We start from the raw sequence: 17,161 nt of genomic DNA, 5'->3' as shown, positions 1-17,161 counted from the left end.
AGAACATGGCACTGGAGTCAGAGAAGAGGAGAGAGAACACCATTACTTCAAATTACATTTAATTTGTGCTATATGAAGTAAATCTTTCTCTATTTAAAATGGGTACTGATATAATGCTGCACTGGAGTCAGAAGAGGAGAGAGAGGAAGCCGCAGGGATTGTGGTGGAGGTCACAGAGCCGGATGAAGATGGTCTCAATCACACAGCAGCAATCTGGCCACTGGGCAGTAGTTGTGAGTGCCTCTTCACACTCTCCACCCCTGGAGTGAACTCCTTCCTCTTTACCTGAACCTCCCCATGCCCAGCCTGGAAGGAGACAGAGAAGCTCGGCTGGACACAGTATCTTCCTCCAAGCCCTCGTCGTCTTCTTCCTCACCGTCATCCACATCCCTCTGAGTCAGGGTTCACGTTCAGGGGCTCCAGGCTGACTCAGCAGGTAGTCAAAACCAAGCAGCTCTCCTATGAAAAAGGAACACAGACAGACAGACAGACAGACAGACAGACAGACAGACGTGTTAGTTCTATTTAAAGCATTCTAGATCATGGCTGACCAATTTGGGGCCCATGGGCCAAACTTGGACAATGCTCTGTTTGTTTTGGCCCTCCATGGTTTTGAAATGGGAAAAGAACATGGTGATACTGTCACCATAAGAAACTAGAAGACCTATTTTAGATTTAGAATGTAGATTGTCTATAAAATAAAAATGTAATGTAATTTCAGATAACGTCAACATTTATTTTTAGCCCACGGCCCATCCATCCAATTACTTTTGGCGCTTAATAGGGAAGAATTTGGGCACCTCTGTTCTGGCCATCAATGATACAAATGAAGCCTCGTTGAACTTAAGTTAGAACACTGAAAACACAAACCGAAAGTGTATGCTGCCAATATCAATTAGACATACCAGTATATTTGGCAGGTGGCTTGAAGGTTCCTGGCCAAACACCTTCAGGCTGTTGGTGTTGACACAATGGGCCACATCTAAGGAGTAGGTGAGTGATGATGGCTTGCTGGTCACAGGGAGTCCCTGATCCTCTATATGACTGGTTGAAGGCTCAGGACTGATTCTGTCTGACTGATCCTGGACACAGACTAGAGAGAGAGAGAGAGAGAGAGAGAGAGAGAGAGAGAGAGAGAGAGAGAGAGAGAGAGAGAGAGAGAGAGAGAGAGAGAGAGAGAGAGAGAGAGAGAGAGAGAGAGAGAGAGAGAGCTCAGGAGATGGAGCGAAATGTGTAGTTTTAATATCATGTAGCTTTAATATGTCACTGTAAATATTAGATTTAGTGAAATAATTTGCAGAGATGCAGGGCAGCCTATATTATATTTGAGTTAAACTGAATATAGTCATTTAAAAAGCCCAACTGGCAACCTTGTGATGATAAGGACCCATGCCAGAGACATGTGGTTATCTGAAATAACACAGGTTAGCTAATGATCTCAGTCCCTGAAGTCAAGCAGCTGAAGTCACTTATTAGTCATAATGTACTACTACTACTGCCCCATTTTTGGGTGAAGTAAATATGCAAGCAAGAGTCACACATGCCACACTTTACATATCACTGTTTTAGTGTTGATAGCACAGGGTGTTTATCCTTTGCTGGTGGGGAGACAGGCATACATATACTTATCCAGGCATATAGTAATGTAGGCTACTGAATGTGATAATGCATTGAGCTGTGACAATGCAGCAGCACCACATCAATAGCAATCATAATAACGTTAATGTCACGTTACCTTCGGCAGCTTTTTTACTTTGAACCGTAGTTGGGAACAACTATTAGTAGGAGTTCCGGTTTGACGCTGAGACTAGACGCTGGCGCGTTCGTTGAGAAAGCGGAGAATCTTGTTTTGGGGAAAAGAGAGGACAGTAATGGGCAAGAAGCACAAAAAGCACAAGTTGGGAAACAAAGGTGGAGAGAAAGGAATGGAAGCCTGTTCTCTGAATGATAGTGGTTCTCTGAATGATAGTGGTGGGGCTCTTCGTTATGCCCCTGTTAGTAGTGAGGAGGAAGAGTCGAATGGAGGAGAGAGAGGTAGTGGTAGCGACAACGAGAGCGAGGAAATGGCGGTGGTAGAAGCTGAGAGTGAAGGGTTGGAGGGAAAGATAAAGGAAATAAAACAAAAGGAATTGAGCGATGAGTCTGTGAGGAGAAAGGAATCTTTTCTTGTGGGAATGGTGTCTGTGACATGGGCAGACGGGATCTTTAAGGATCCACATGTTGTAGGAAGGTTTATTGGAAAGAAAGTTGGAGTTGTGAGATCAGTTAAGATTACTAAAAGTGGTGTGGTGGTGATTGAGTGTATGTCTGAGAGTCAGAGGAGAAAAGTGTTGGAGATTGTTAAGGTTGATGAGCTGGAACAGAATGAACGTGTAAAGTGTTTCCCGTTGGGAGTAGAAAAGAGAAGAAAAGGTGTGGTAAGTCAAGTGCTGTTGTCAGTGGATGCTAATACTTTTTTGGAGGTGGAAGGTGTGTATGAAGCAAGGAGAATGTCGAGATTTCGGGAAGGAAAGAGAGAGGAGAGTAATTGTGTGTGTTTAACCTTTGAAGGGGAATTGCCATCGGTAGTGTATAGTGAGTATGTTTGTTACAGGGTGAGGCCCTTTGAGAGAGCGCCTATCAGGTGCTATTGCTGTCATGAGTATGGACATGTGGCATCAGTGTGTACTAGGGAGAGAATATGTAGGAGATGTGGGAAGGAGGATTGTGGAGTAGCACTTTATGGAAGTGGTATTGAAAGTTGCAGTGTGGGGAAGGAACAGATCAGGTGTTTTTCATTGTGAGGGGAATCATGATGCAGGGTCTGTGGATTGTCCGCGAAGAAAGAAGGAAAGGGAGGTAAACAAAATGAGAGAAGAACGGGGGACGTCATATGCTGAGGCTGTTAACACATTGAGTGCCAGCGACGCCAAATGGCGTCAGGAGAAATTTACCGTAGGCTGCCAGCGACGCCAAATGGCGTCAATAACTCCAAATTCATATTTTGACGGGGGGATGTCGATCTAAGCCTCTTACATCGCCTCTTACAATATGGGAGCTATTGAATGTGTCTAACCTATTTTACAGAACCCTTAGGTGGCGACAGTGCCCTCCCGATTAGACAAAGGCCAGGAGAAAAGAGAGAAGAAGTCATGAGGAAACGGAATATGGAAATCGCATCGATATGCTTGAAGCATAACGTTAGCTGTGCCTGTGAACAGCAGTCATCTGCTGCCACAATTGAGCCCCATCCGTGTCCGCTGCGATAGTCCATCCATATGATTTAGTTGCCGACACGGCGACACCAGCGTCTTTCTGAAAAGTTACATTATTCTCAGCTGGGAGCCGAGGACACGCTGTAAAAAAGCGGGGGGATGCAGGCAGCGGACTTTTCAGTGCAGATCAAACTCAGAGCAAACCGCAGCAGAGACACTCGACTCCTCCCACCACGGAGGAGGAGGAGGAGGGGGGTGGGGCATGCAGGGCACTACACAGCATACAACCATTGACAGTACACACACACCCAGGCAGCAGCACGCTCGATGTTGGCCTATGTTTACATAAAGTTGTCTTGATTTCCAACTATTTTGAAGGTCCATGTGAAGAAGATAAAACAGTGCAGGACATGTTGTGTTTTGAATATTGTTATTATGTTACACATCAAATGAAAGCTTTCAATGTGTAGTTTCATAAAAAAAAAAAAAAAAAGTGATATCTTGTTTCCCTATGTAAATAGAGACTTCAAGATCCAGTATGACCCCATGAAAGTGAACATTTTGATGTTAGACCAAGCTGTGTACTAATATTTGTAGAAAATAAACAAAACATTCTTTTGACATACTTTTTCCTGCAGGTAAACTAGACATTCTAACCTTTAATTTCAGCTATAGCATTTTGTTCAACTCAAAGCAGAATTCATTCTGTCGCCTTTCTAACATAAAGATGTGATTATCTCAGAAACTAATTTCAGCATGCTCTTTTCGGTCGAAAACACTCTTTTTCAGAGGGGTGTATTTCCAAAATGGAACGGTTTATAAACACAGTTTTTTTTTTAAATGAAACAGAAGGGTTCAAAGTTTCATTGAGGCTATTGGTTGTCCATATAAGAGGAACACAAAAAATGATATGGCTATATTAAAATGCATTGCGGCCTATGTGGCACAGTACAGCAACCTTTTGCCCAAGGGCCGTGGCACTCAAAGTGTTAAAAGGTGAAAAAGGAGAAAGAAACGAGGACAGGGTGATTGCACAAAGGGAGCCGGAAAAGGAAAGAGCAAGTCACAGTAATATCTGTATGGACAAGAAGCGATTCCTGGCATTCATCGCCATGGTGTTAAACTGTGCTGCTAGTATGACTGGGAAGACGGAGAGGACTGAAATGGTGGTTGACGCTGCAAAGAGATTTCTGGATGTGGTTGATGTATCTGGAGCAGAGATAGATAAAATACTGAGAGATGCGTTTGTGCAAACTCAGGCGTCTGTATCTGGAAAGTAATTATGAATCGGAGTACTTTGGGTGGATATGGATATGGGGTTATTTTGTTTATTTTAGTTCAATTAAGATCAGTTTAGGTTTAGTTCAGTAGATGGCGGTAATGCAACATTTTGGATGCCAACCGCCGTAAAACCAAACAGAAGAAGAAGAAGAAGAACTATTAGCTAGCCTGGGTTGTTTAGCTACTGTAACTACAGTAGCCTTTAGCAGTCCGGGTATCTGTGCTGGGTTGAAGGCGTTTCAGTGGCGTTTCAAACAGTGGATATTCCATGGAGTGCAGCGATCACAGCACTGCCTTCAGACAGTTATTTTACAAACTGAGCTAGCTGGACCCAAACATTAGCATAACATGTCACTCAGCTAGCTGCTAGCGATGCTAACTAGTGATACTAACTGAATTTGCTGGTCAACCATACACTAAAATATAGGGACAAAGCAACACACTCACTCGACAACAAAATGATAAAACGGCTGTGCGGCGGATGAAAGGATAAGGTGTAGTCTATAAGAAATAAAAACGTCTAAACTTACTTTGATTGTCAGACTGGCAGATGCAGCGTTGTTTTCCAGAGTAGAGGGGAGAGGGGGCGTGAGAGGAGAGGAGAGGAGAAGCAGCAGCAGGTGATTGGTAATGTGTCCATCTCACATTTGGAGGGAGATTGGTTTACATTGGACTGTGAATAGGTGATTGCCTTACGTCCTTTCTCACATTCGACTTCATATTGGACTGTGATTGGATGATGAGATTGGAGTTTTAGGCCTCCGTGTGGACCTCAGGTACCGCCAAAGCTGGGGCACAATAGTCTGCCCAGGGGGGGGAAGAAAGGAGAAGAGGGGGAAGAAGGGGGAGAAGAAAAAAAGAGAGAAAGGGAGAGGAAAAGAGAAGAGAAAACACTTCTGTATTGCTCATTTTCACTCCTGTGGATTTTTTAAAGTCTTTATATAGGTTTTGTATTTTTGTTGAGAAGGATTTTTTTTTTCATGTCTGCATTGTTTTGCTTTGCATTTCTTTGCTTTTATGCAGTTTTTGGTGGCCAAAACCTTTGTTGAATAATTGTTTATAATTATAGTATATATATATATACTATAATATATATATATATATATATATATATATATATATAGTGTGTAATTAATTTAAAACTAATAAATTTAAAACTAACCATAAAAATGTACATGAACTGAGACAGTACTGTTGATTTTTTAGATAGTTAATTAAGAGAAAACAATATTTGATTTCCTCAAATTGCCACAACAATAAGCAGGACACTGTAGGGATTTGAACCCCATTCCTGGTAAAACCAGTGTTTTTGTGCTAAGCTGGGCTTTTTGAGGATATATGGACGGTAAAGCAAAACCTGCATTAGCAACAAGATGAGTGGCAGCATTTCATACCGTCCAGGTGGAAACTGCTGCAGGGAAGAGCGAGGCCAGCACTGATGACCAAGAAGCAGGGGCATCACCCATCACTGCCAGGTAGAACATGGCACTGGAGTCAGAGAAGAGGAGAGAGAACACCATGACTTCAAATTACATTTAATTTGTGCTATATGAAGTAAATCTTTCTCTATTTAAAATGGGTACTGATATAATGCTGCACTGGAGTCAGAAGAGGAGAGAGAGGAAGCCGCAGGGATTGTGGTGGAGGTCACAGAGCCGGATGAAGATGGTCTCAATCACACAGCAGCAATCTGGCCACTGGGCAGTAGTTGTGAGTGCCTCTTCACACTCTCCACCCCTGGAGTGAACTCCTTCCTCTTTACCTGAACCTCCCCATGCCCAGCCTGGAAGGAGACAGAGAAGCTCGGCTGGACACAGTATCTTCCTCCAAGCCCTCGTCGTCTTCTTCCTCACCATCATCCACATCCCTCTGAGTCAGGGTTCACGTTCAGGGGCTCCAGGCTGACTCAGCAGGTAGTCAAAACCAAGCAGCTCTCCTATGAAAAAGGAACACAGACAGACAGACAGACAGACAGACAGACAGACGTGTTAGTTCTATTTAAAGCATTCTAGATCATGGCTGACCAATTTGGGGCCCATGGGCCAAACTTGGACAATGCTCTGTTTGTTTTGGCCCTCCATGGTTTTGAAATGGGAAAAGAACATGGTGATACTGTCACCATAAGAAACTAGAAGACCTATTTTAGATTTAGAATGTAGATTGTCTATAAAATAAAAATGTAATGTAATTTCAGATAACGTCAACATTTATTTTTAGCCCACGGCCCATCCATCCAATTACTTTTGGCGCTTAATAGGGAAGAATTTGGGCACCTCTGTTCTGGCCATCAATGATACAAATGAAGCCTCGTTGAACTTAAGTTAGAACACTGAAAACACAAACCGAAAGTGTATGCTGCCAATATCAATTAGACATACCAGTATATTTGGCAGGTGGCTTGAAGGTTCCTGGCCAAACACCTTCAGGCTGTTGGTGTTGACACAATGGGCCACATCTAAGGAGTAGGTGAGTGATGATGGCTTGCTGGTCACAGGGAGTCCCTGATCCTCTATATGACTGGTTGAAGGCTCAGGACTGATTCTGTCTGACTGATCCTGGACACAGACTAGAGAGAGAGAGAGAGAGAGAGAGAGAGAGAGAGAGAGAGAGCGAGAGCTCAGGAGATGGAGCGAAATGTGTAGTTTTAATATCATGTAGCTTTAATATGTCACTGTAAATATTAGATTTAGTGAAATAATTTGCAGAGATGCAGGGCAGCCTATATTATATTTGAGTTAAACTGAATATAGTCATTTAAAAAGCCCAACTGGCAACCTTGTGATGATAAGGACCCATGCCAGAGACATGTGGTTATCTGAAATAACACAGGTTAGCTAATGATCTCAGTCCCTGAAGTCAAGCAGCTGAAGTCACTTATTAGTCATAATGTACTACTACTACTGCCCCATTTTTGGGTGAAGTAAATATGCAAGCAAGAGTCACACATGCCACACTTTACATATCACTGTTTTAGTGTTGATAGCACAGGGTGTTTATCCTTTGCTGGTGGGGAGACAGGCATACATATACTTATCCAGGCATATAGTAATGTAGGCTACTGAATGTGATAATGCATTGAGCTGTGACAATGCAGCAGCACCACATCAATAGCAATCATAATAACGTTAATGTCACGTTACCTTCGGCAGCTTTTTTACTTTGAACCGTAGTTGGGAACAACTATTAGTAGGAGTTCCGGTTTGACGCTGAGACTAGACGCTGGCGCGTTCGTTGAGAAAGCGGAGAATCTTGTTTTGGGGAAAAGAGAGGACAGTAATGGGCAAGAAGCACAAAAAGCACAAGTTGGGAAACAAAGGTGGAGAGAAAGGAATGGAAGCCTGTTCTCTGAATGATAGTGGTTCTCTGAATGATAGTGGTGGGGCTCTTCGTTATGCCCCTGTTAGTAGTGAGGAGGAAGAGTCGAATGGAGGAGAGAGAGGTAGTGGTAGCGACAACGAGAGCGAGGAAATGGCGGTGGTAGAAGCTGAGAGTGAAGGGTTGGAGGGAAAGATAAAGGAAATAAAACAAAAGGAATTGAGCGATGAGTCTGTGAGGAGAAAGGAATCTTTTCTTGTGGGAATGGTGTCTGTGACATGGGCAGACGGGATCTTTAAGGATCCACATGTTGTAGGAAGGTTTATTGGAAAGAAAGTTGGAGTTGTGAGATCAGTTAAGATTACTAAAAGTGGTGTGGTGGTGATTGAGTGTATGTCTGAGAGTCAGAGGAGAAAAGTGTTGGAGATTGTTAAGGTTGATGAGCTGGAACAGAATGAACGTGTAAAGTGTTTCCCGTTGGGAGTAGAAAAGAGAAGAAAAGGTGTGGTAAGTCAAGTGCTGTTGTCAGTGGATGCTAATACTTTTTTGGAGGTGGAAGGTGTGTATGAAGCAAGGAGAATGTCGAGATTTCGGGAAGGAAAGAGAGAGGAGAGTAATTGTGTGTGTTTAACCTTTGAAGGGGAATTGCCATCGGTAGTGTATAGTGAGTATGTTTGTTACAGGGTGAGGCCCTTTGAGAGAGCGCCTATCAGGTGCTATTGCTGTCATGAGTATGGACATGTGGCATCAGTGTGTACTAGGGAGAGAATATGTAGGAGATGTGGGAAGGAGGATTGTGGAGTAGCACTTTATGGAAGTGGTATTGAAAGTTGCAGTGTGGGGAAGGAACAGATCAGGTGTTTGCATTGTGAGGGGAATCATGATGCAGGGTCTGTGGATTGTCCGCGAAGAAAGAAGGAAAGGGAGGTAAACAAAATGAGAGAAGAACGGGGGACGTCATATGCTGAGGCTGTTAACACATTGAGTGCCAGCGACGCCAAATGGCGTCAGGAGAAATTTACCGTAGGCTGCCAGCGACGCCAAATGGCGTCAATAACTCCAAATTCATATTTTGACGGGGGGATGTCGATCTAAGCCTCTTACATCGCCTCTTACAATATGGGAGCTATTGAATGTGTCTAACCTATTTTACAGAACCCTTAGGTGGCGACAGTGCCCTCCCGATTAGACAAAGGCCAGGAGAAAAGAGAGAAGAAGTCATGAGGAAACGGAATACGGAAATCGCATCGATATGCTTGAAGCATAACGTTAGCTGTGCCTGTGAACAGCAGTCATCTGCTGCCACAATTGAGCCCCATCCGTGTCCGCTGCGATAGTCCATCCATATGATTTAGTTGCCGACACGGCGACACCAGCGTCTTTCTGAAAAGTTACATTATTCTCAGCTGGGAGCCGAGGACACGCTGTAAAAAAGCGGGGGGATGCAGGCAGCGGACTTTTCAGTGCAGATCAAACTCAGAGCAAACCGCAGCAGAGACACTCGACTCCTCCCACCACGGAGGAGGAGGAGGGGGGTGGGGCATGCAGGGCACTACACAGCATACAACCATTGACAGTACACACACACCCAGGCAGCAGCACGCTCGATGTTGGCCTATGTTTACATAAAGTTGTCTTGATTTCCAACTATTTTGAAGGTCCATGTGAAGAAGATAAAACAGTGCAGGACATGTTGTGTTTTGAATATTGTTATTATGTTACACATCAAATGAAAGCTTTCAATGTGTAGTTTCATAAAAAAAAAAAAAGGTGATATCTTGTTTCCCTATGTAAATAGAGACTTCAAGATCCAGTATGACCCCATGAAAGTGAACATTTTGATGTTAGACCAAGCTGTGTACTAATATTTGTAGAAAATAAACAAAACATTCTTTTGACATACTTTTCCTGCAGGTAAACTAGACATTCTAACCTTTAATTTCAGCTATAGCATTTTGTTCAACTCAAAGCAGAATTCATTCTGTCGCCTTTCTAACATAAAGATGTGATTATCTCAGAAACTAATTTCAGCATGCTCTTTTCGGTCGAAAACACTCTTTTTCAGAGGGGTGTATTTCCAAAATGGAACGGTTTATAAACAGTTTTTTTTTTTTAAATGAAACAGAAGGGTTCAAAGTTTCATTGAGGCTATTGGTTGTCCATATAAGAGGAACACAAAAAATGATATGGCTATATTAAAATGCATTGCGGCCTATGTGGCACAGTACAGCAACCTTTTGCCCAAGGGCCGTGGCACTCAAAGTGTTAAAAGGTGAAAAAGGAGAAAGAAACGAGGACAGGGTGATTGCACAAAGGGAGCCGGAAAAGGAAAGAGCAAGTCACAGTAATATCTGTATGGACAAGAAGCGATTCCTGGCATTCATCGCCATGGTGTTAAACTGTGCTGCTAGTATGACTGGGAAGACGGAGAAGACTGAAATGGTGGTTGACGCTGCAAAGAGATTTCTGGATGTGGTTGATGTATCTGGAGCAGAGATAGATAAAATACTGAGAGATGCGTTTGTGCAAACTCAGGCGTCTGTATCTGGAAAGTAATTATGAATCGGAGTACTTTGGGTGGATATGGATATGGGGTTATTTTGTTTATTTTAGTTCAATTAAGATCAGTTTAGGTTTAGTTCAGTAGATGGCGGTAATGCAACATTTTGGATGCCAACCGCCGTAAAACCAAACAGAAGAAGAAGAAGAACTATTAGCTAGCCTGGGTTGTTTAGCTACTGTAACTACAGTAGCCTTTAGCAGTCCGGGTATCTGTGCTGGGTTGAAGGCGTTTCAGTGGCGTTTCAAACAGTGGATATTCCATGGAGTGCAGCGATCACAGCACTGCCTTCAGACAGTTATTTTACAAACTGAGCTAGCTGGACCCAAACATTAGCATAATATGTCACTCAGCTAGCTGCTAGCGATGCTAACTAGTGATACTGTGATAAAACCTTTAACTAAGGCAGTGAAATGCTGCCGCCACCTGGATAAAACCAGTATTTGGCTTAATGTCACAATCAAGAGGCTGAAATAATCCCACACCGGAAACAGGGGGCAATACAAAAAGGACACTTTATTAGCTAAAATAAGTTAAGGCATAGCAACCAGGTCATGATCAAACAGGGGGAAAGCTGACACAGCCAATGGGCTGGGACGTTGTGGTTTAACAACACTGCACACTTTATAGCACGGCAAACACTAGGCTAGATATACAACCGTCTAGCTTACACTGCACACTGGATAGCACTGCAAACACTAGGCTAGATATACAAGCGTCTAGCTTCCACTGCACACTGGACAGTTAAGACAACTGTAAAACACCCCACACATTAGAGCTAGATATAGAACGGACTAGCTTTAAGCACTGCAAGCACTGCACTGGAAACAGGCAGACACACGTGACGTCACTGCACACTTTGAGCCCGTGGGCTAATAGGAAGACCACACACCCCAATCCCACCAACAGGCTGGCCCTCCCCACTACTTCCAAACAGACAGCTGGCTGCATATGCAATTCATAAAACCCTACAAAGAACGTAGCTAAGATGAAATCCAGAGACAGGACATACACATCAACATTAAAACATGTAGGTGAAGGTGTGTGGGCTGCTACTCAACTCGCCGGGTGTGGCGAGACCCTCCCCGGGGTCTACGCTTGTGGCGCCAGCCGACTCCCCGGGGAACCACGGCTTCGTCGGCGGCGCTGGACAGAGTCAGATGAGTGGCATGGAAACAACAAGCGGCGGCGTGCCACTGCTGCGGATCGGCTGGAGAGCGGCGGCCAGTGACACTCCTATAGCCCGGCCCTATCACTAAACTACAGGAGGCAGCGGTCCTCCCCTCCTACAGCAACACAGCAGCAGACCTCCACCTCACTAGCTGTCTTCTGCGCCGGCAGCACTAACAGCTACGAACGCTCCCTCCCTGTCCCGAGAGTCACCAGCCGTGAGTAGGCAGAACGCTCCACCAGCAACGTAGGAGTCAAAGGCTGACTGCCTTTTGAATGTCTGTGTCTCCTCTGGCCACACAGGTGAGAGTCATTATCATCAGGTGCGAGTCATTGTCTCTTGATTAGTTGATTGCAGGGAGACAGCCCCTGCTGTCTCACTACACTCTTCCCCCCCTTGGCAAAGGAGACTTGTCCCCAAGTCACTCCACAGACACATTGTAGTCATGGGACCACGCTGGCGCCCTCCGGTGGCGCTGTGGCCTCCCTCCTCCAGGTCCCACGACCCCCGGCTCTTCTCCAGGGCCCTGGGCAGCACTGCTCCGCTGCGGGTGTGGGGAGGAGACCCCCTCTGGTCTGGAGTTGAGTGAAGGCTGGACTGGTGCAGAAGTGATCACCGCCGGGCCTGGCCTCTCCATCGGCCTCGAAACATCCGCCGTGGCATTCCCTTCTCGAGACGTCCTGGCTGGATCCTGGCGCCTCCGGTAGGCCCAGCTAGGCTCCCAGTTGACATCAGGCGGATGTCTCGATGGGTTGACAGGCTGCCGGGATCGGTGGGGCGGCTGTCTCAACGGGGGTACCCCTCCTCCATCATGTGTTGCTACTGGTTCTGGACACGGGGAGAGATATGGTTTGAGGCGGTTGAAGTGCAACACAATCTCTGGCCCTCCCTGCACTAGCACCACTCTATACAACACCTCAGTAACTCTCTCTAGAATCCTATATGGGCCCCTAAACCGCCTTTGAAGTTTAGGGCAAAGCCCTCTCCTCTTCGCTTTGTTCCGGACCCATACTAGCTCCCCTTCTGAGTAGTACTGAAAATTCACTTTGACATCAAACGCAGCTTTCTGCCGGCCCGATGCCCTAGTTTGGTGTCTCTGTACAGCATTAACTACTGTAGACAAAATCCCTGCTAAGCTGGTAATGTACTGATTAGCTGAGGAAAACTTCTCCTTATCACCCAGATGTAACATGATGTCAACTGGTAGCACAATCTCTTCGCCAAATAGCACCTTGTAGGGTGTAAACCCTGTGCTGGCGTGGACACTGCTGCGATATGCCATCATAACATACGGCAGCAGTGTGTCCCAATTTGCCTGATTATCCTCCACAAATAAGGACAACATCGAACAAAGTGTGCGATTAAACCGTTCGATTAATCCATCCGACTGGGGGTGATACGCCGTTGTCCGAGTCTTGTGAATGTTCAGCAGCCTACATAACTCTTGAAACAGATTGGACTCAAAATTACGACCCTGATCAGTGTGAATGCTGCGGGGTGCACCAAAACGACACACCCATTGCTCAGCTACCACTTTGGCGATGGTTTGAGCCTCTTGATTAGGGAGGGGAAAAGCCTCTGTCCATCTAGAAAAATAGTCCCCCATTACCAGGATATATTTATTTTTGGTAGTAGTCTCAGGTAGGGGGCCCAAGATGTCTAAGGCTACCCGTTCGTGAGGCCTTGATGCCACAACAGATTGGAGTGGGGCACATGGGGCTAAACCATGAGTTTTGCGTGAACCACAATCCACACATTCCCTGCACCACTGCTTTACATCTCTGAACCACCCAGGCCAATAGAAGCGATCTTTAACTTTGGCCTGTAGTTTCTGCACCCCCAAATGGCCTCCAGTTGTTGAATTGTGCAGCTGAGCCAACACACCGGATACCAAGGCACCAGGAAGGACCACCTGCACCTGGGAGGCAGCATCAGAATTAGCAGGGGGTACTCTCACTAACCAGGAACCCTGCAGTTTTAGCTGTGACCACACAGGGGCATACCTCCGTAAAGCAGGGTCCTCTGGGAGTTCTGCGCTCTTCCCACCCCTTCCCCCTTTGATACGCATTAACTGCTGTATCTCTACATCCTCTGCCTGAGCTCTGGCTATATCATCCAGCTCAGCACTCTGGGAGGGGTCTACGTGGGCCACCCCTTGAATGGCTCGTATAACAGGCCTTGGAAATGCCTGCACGGCATTACAGCTCTCGGGTTTGGGAGCCCTCTGGCGCCCCTCCATAAACCCTGGAACTCTAGATAAAGCATCTGCATTGGTATGCAACTTCCCAGGTCTATGCACTATTTTATACTGAAAGTTAGCCAGCTGCTCTATCCACCGTGCTAGTTGCCCCTCCAGCCCCTGGAAATTGTGCAGCCATCGCAAAGAGTTATGATCGGTACGCAGCAGAAATTCCTTGCCCAGCAAGTAATGCTTAAAGTGCTTAGTGAAAGTGACCATGCTCAAGAGCTCCTTTTTGGTTGTTGCATACTTCCGTTCTGACTTGGTCAATGCCCGGCTAGCATATGCTACTACTCGTTCAAAGCCCCCTCCCTCCTGCGATAGTACAGCACCAATGCCTGAGTCACTTGCATCAGTGTCTAAAATAAATGGCTTGCTGGGATCAGGATAAGCCAATACGGATGCAGAGCGCAAACCCCGTTTGAGCTGTTCAAATGCCTGTTGACATACATCGGTCCACTTAAAACGCCTCCCTGTCTCTGTCAGCTGGTGTAATGGGCGGGCTATTTGGGCAAAGTCCTGAACAAAACGCCTATAATATGAGGCCAAGCCCACAAAGCTTTTGACTTCAGTCTGAGTCCTAGGGGTGGGCCACTCCCTCACAGCCTGCACCTTTGCTGGGTCTGCCCCAACCCCTTCGGCTGAAATAATGTGGCCTAGATATTTGACCTGGGCGGAAAAAAGATCACATTTGGAAGGCTTAACCTTCAAATTAGCCTCATGCAGCTTTAACAGTACTTCATCCAGGCGTGTCAGATGCTCCTGGAAAGTGCGGCCGAATACAATAATATCGTCAAGATACACCAAACAGGTGTTCCATTGTAGGTCGGCCAGCACAACGTCCATTAGCCTCTGAAACGTGCTTGGCGAGTTACATAGGCCGAAGTTCAGGACGTTAAATTCAAACAGCCCCTGGCGTGTAATAAAGGCTGTCTTAGGCCTATCGGCAGGGTCCATCTCCACTTGCCAGTATCCACTGGCTAAATCAAGAGTGGAGAACCAACACGCATTGCATAGACTGTCCAGAGCATCATCAATTCTAGGAAGCGGATACGCATCTTTTTTAGTCAGGTCATTTAACTTGCGGTAGTCAACGCAAAAACGGAGGCCACCGTCACGTTTCCTAACTAGGACCACCGGAGCTGCCCAGGGGCTGCATGAAGGACGGATGACATCGTTCTCCTGCATCTGTTTTATGTGTTCAGCTACCTCCTGTTGTAAATGCAGTGGAACGCGCCGGGGGGGCAACTTCACAGGTTTGGCGTCGCCAGTGTCAATCTCGTGTAATGCGAGATGGGTCCTGCCTAAATCTGAATCCCCCGTGCTAAAAACAGATTGATGACGGGATAGCAATGTGGACACGACCTCAACCTCTGAAGGGTCCAGACCTTTTTTGTCGATACCCAACAGTGACAAAAGGTCATTGCCTGACCAAGGCGGGGCCGTTTTTAAAGCGTCCTTGCCTCCCCCCTCCCCCTCATTCTCTATGCTGATGCCCGCGTAGAAGGTGCCTACTTTCATACCGGCTTTTAACACTAGCTCATCGCCTGTGACATTGATCACTCGAACAGGAAGGGTCCCTGCTTTTACCTGACAAACCACCCGGGCTACTAAAACATCACAGTGGTTTGACAATGAGAAAGATGGCTCTAACATCCCCTCCACTCCATCCCCAAATCCTGCAGCAACTGCCCCTGGAATAATTGCCTCGCTGCGAGGGGGCACCACAGTGTCTGCCTGGATTACCACCACTTGGGGTTGGTGCTCATCCTGAGGTACCACCATTTTTAATGTTTTCCCCATTAGACGGCAGATTCTCTCTTTGAAATCGAGCACAGCACCATATCTGGAGAGGAAATCAAAGCCTAAAAGAATTTCTTGAGAGGGTATATCCGCGACCAAAAAGTCTGCAACTACTGCCAGTGAATCAAATTGACACACAGTTTGCCATTGCCCAATGACACCCATATTTCCCCCATTGGCAGCTGACACCTCCCGGTCGTACTCCATTAACTCAGACCCACCCTTGGTAATTGTTAACCATATCTGCTTGGGGACTATGGACCTATTGGCCCCACTATCTACTAGGACGAGGGATTCCAACCCACCTATTTTGGCGGCCAGATAGGCAGAACCACCAACATCCGTTGCAGAGGCCACGCTTTGAGAAGGTGAGGGGGCGGGCATTTGGCCCTCCGTACCGGCCCCCTCTAGTTTCCCTGCAAATAGGGGCAGTCGCGGCGTATGTGTCGGTCAGACCGACACTCCCAACAAAGGACCGTACGTTCCCGAGACCACCCGGGTCTAGTGGGCGGGGCAGGCTCACCGGGGTCTCTAGGATGTCCCCCGCTGGCCGACATATCAGTGGGGGCCCTGTGCATGGCCTGGACTGTACCCTGCAATGATTTAATCTCCTGGCGCAATCCCTCCACCACCCCCAGCAGATTATCCATTCTCTCATCTACTTTTGTCCTATGTTCTGAAACTTCACGGACTCTCACATCAGGAGGGGGAGCCTGGGAGTGCTCTAAATTTCTTAACAGTTCCATTTCAGCAGCTAGATTAATGGCAGACTCCAGGGTGTCCGGCTTGGCACTCCGCAAACTGATACGAAAGTCTCCCGTAGCAAAGTGAGTTATAAAATGGTCCCTAGCCAGCAAGTCACGGGTACCCTCATCCGCTGTCGGATAAGCTCTAACAGCCATGCGGCGTAACACATTACCAAATTCGCGAGCAGTCTCATTATGTAGCCTCCTCCTGCTCGCGAACGCAGCTCTGCTCCAGTCATCACTGTCACTAGGCTCTAAACACCTGGTCATGGCTGCTTTCAGCAGTAAGTAATTGCTTTTAGCTTCAGCTGGTATGCCGCTATAAATATCCCGAGCCCGCCCAGACAAAAGTAGTGACATGAATTTAAGTTTAAGGGAATCATCCCAATTGTTGACATCTGCAGCTAAGTCAAATTGCTCAGACCAGTCCGTCCACTGACGTCCCACTCCAGTAAAGGTTTCTGGCATAAATACTGGCAGAGGGGTGGAAAGCGTATTAGGCAGATGGGGTTGTGTACCTGCTGCGACCACAGGCCCATTTGACCCGCCTGGCTGGGGTTCAGCCTCCGAAAGCGACATTTTGATTAAAGGTCAAAAATCCCACCGCTGCCACCAGTGTGATAAAACCTTTAACTAAGGCAGTGAAATGCTGCCGCCACCTGGATAAAACCAGTATTTGGCTTAATGTCACAATCAAGAGGCTGAAATAATCCCACACCGGAAACAGGGGGCAATACAAAAAGGACACTTTATTAGCTAAAATAAGTTAAGGCATAGCAACCAGGTCATGATCAAACAGGGGGAAAGCTGACACAGCCAATGGGCTGGGACGTTGTGGTTTAACAACACTGC

The sequence above is a fragment of the Poromitra crassiceps genome, assembly GCF_964638095.1.
Source record: "Poromitra crassiceps genome assembly, chromosome: 9".
Lineage (NCBI taxonomy): Eukaryota > Metazoa > Chordata > Actinopteri > Beryciformes > Melamphaidae > Poromitra > Poromitra crassiceps.
The sequence above is the reverse complement of the archived record's forward strand: the minus strand, read 5'-3'. Positions refer to the sequence as shown.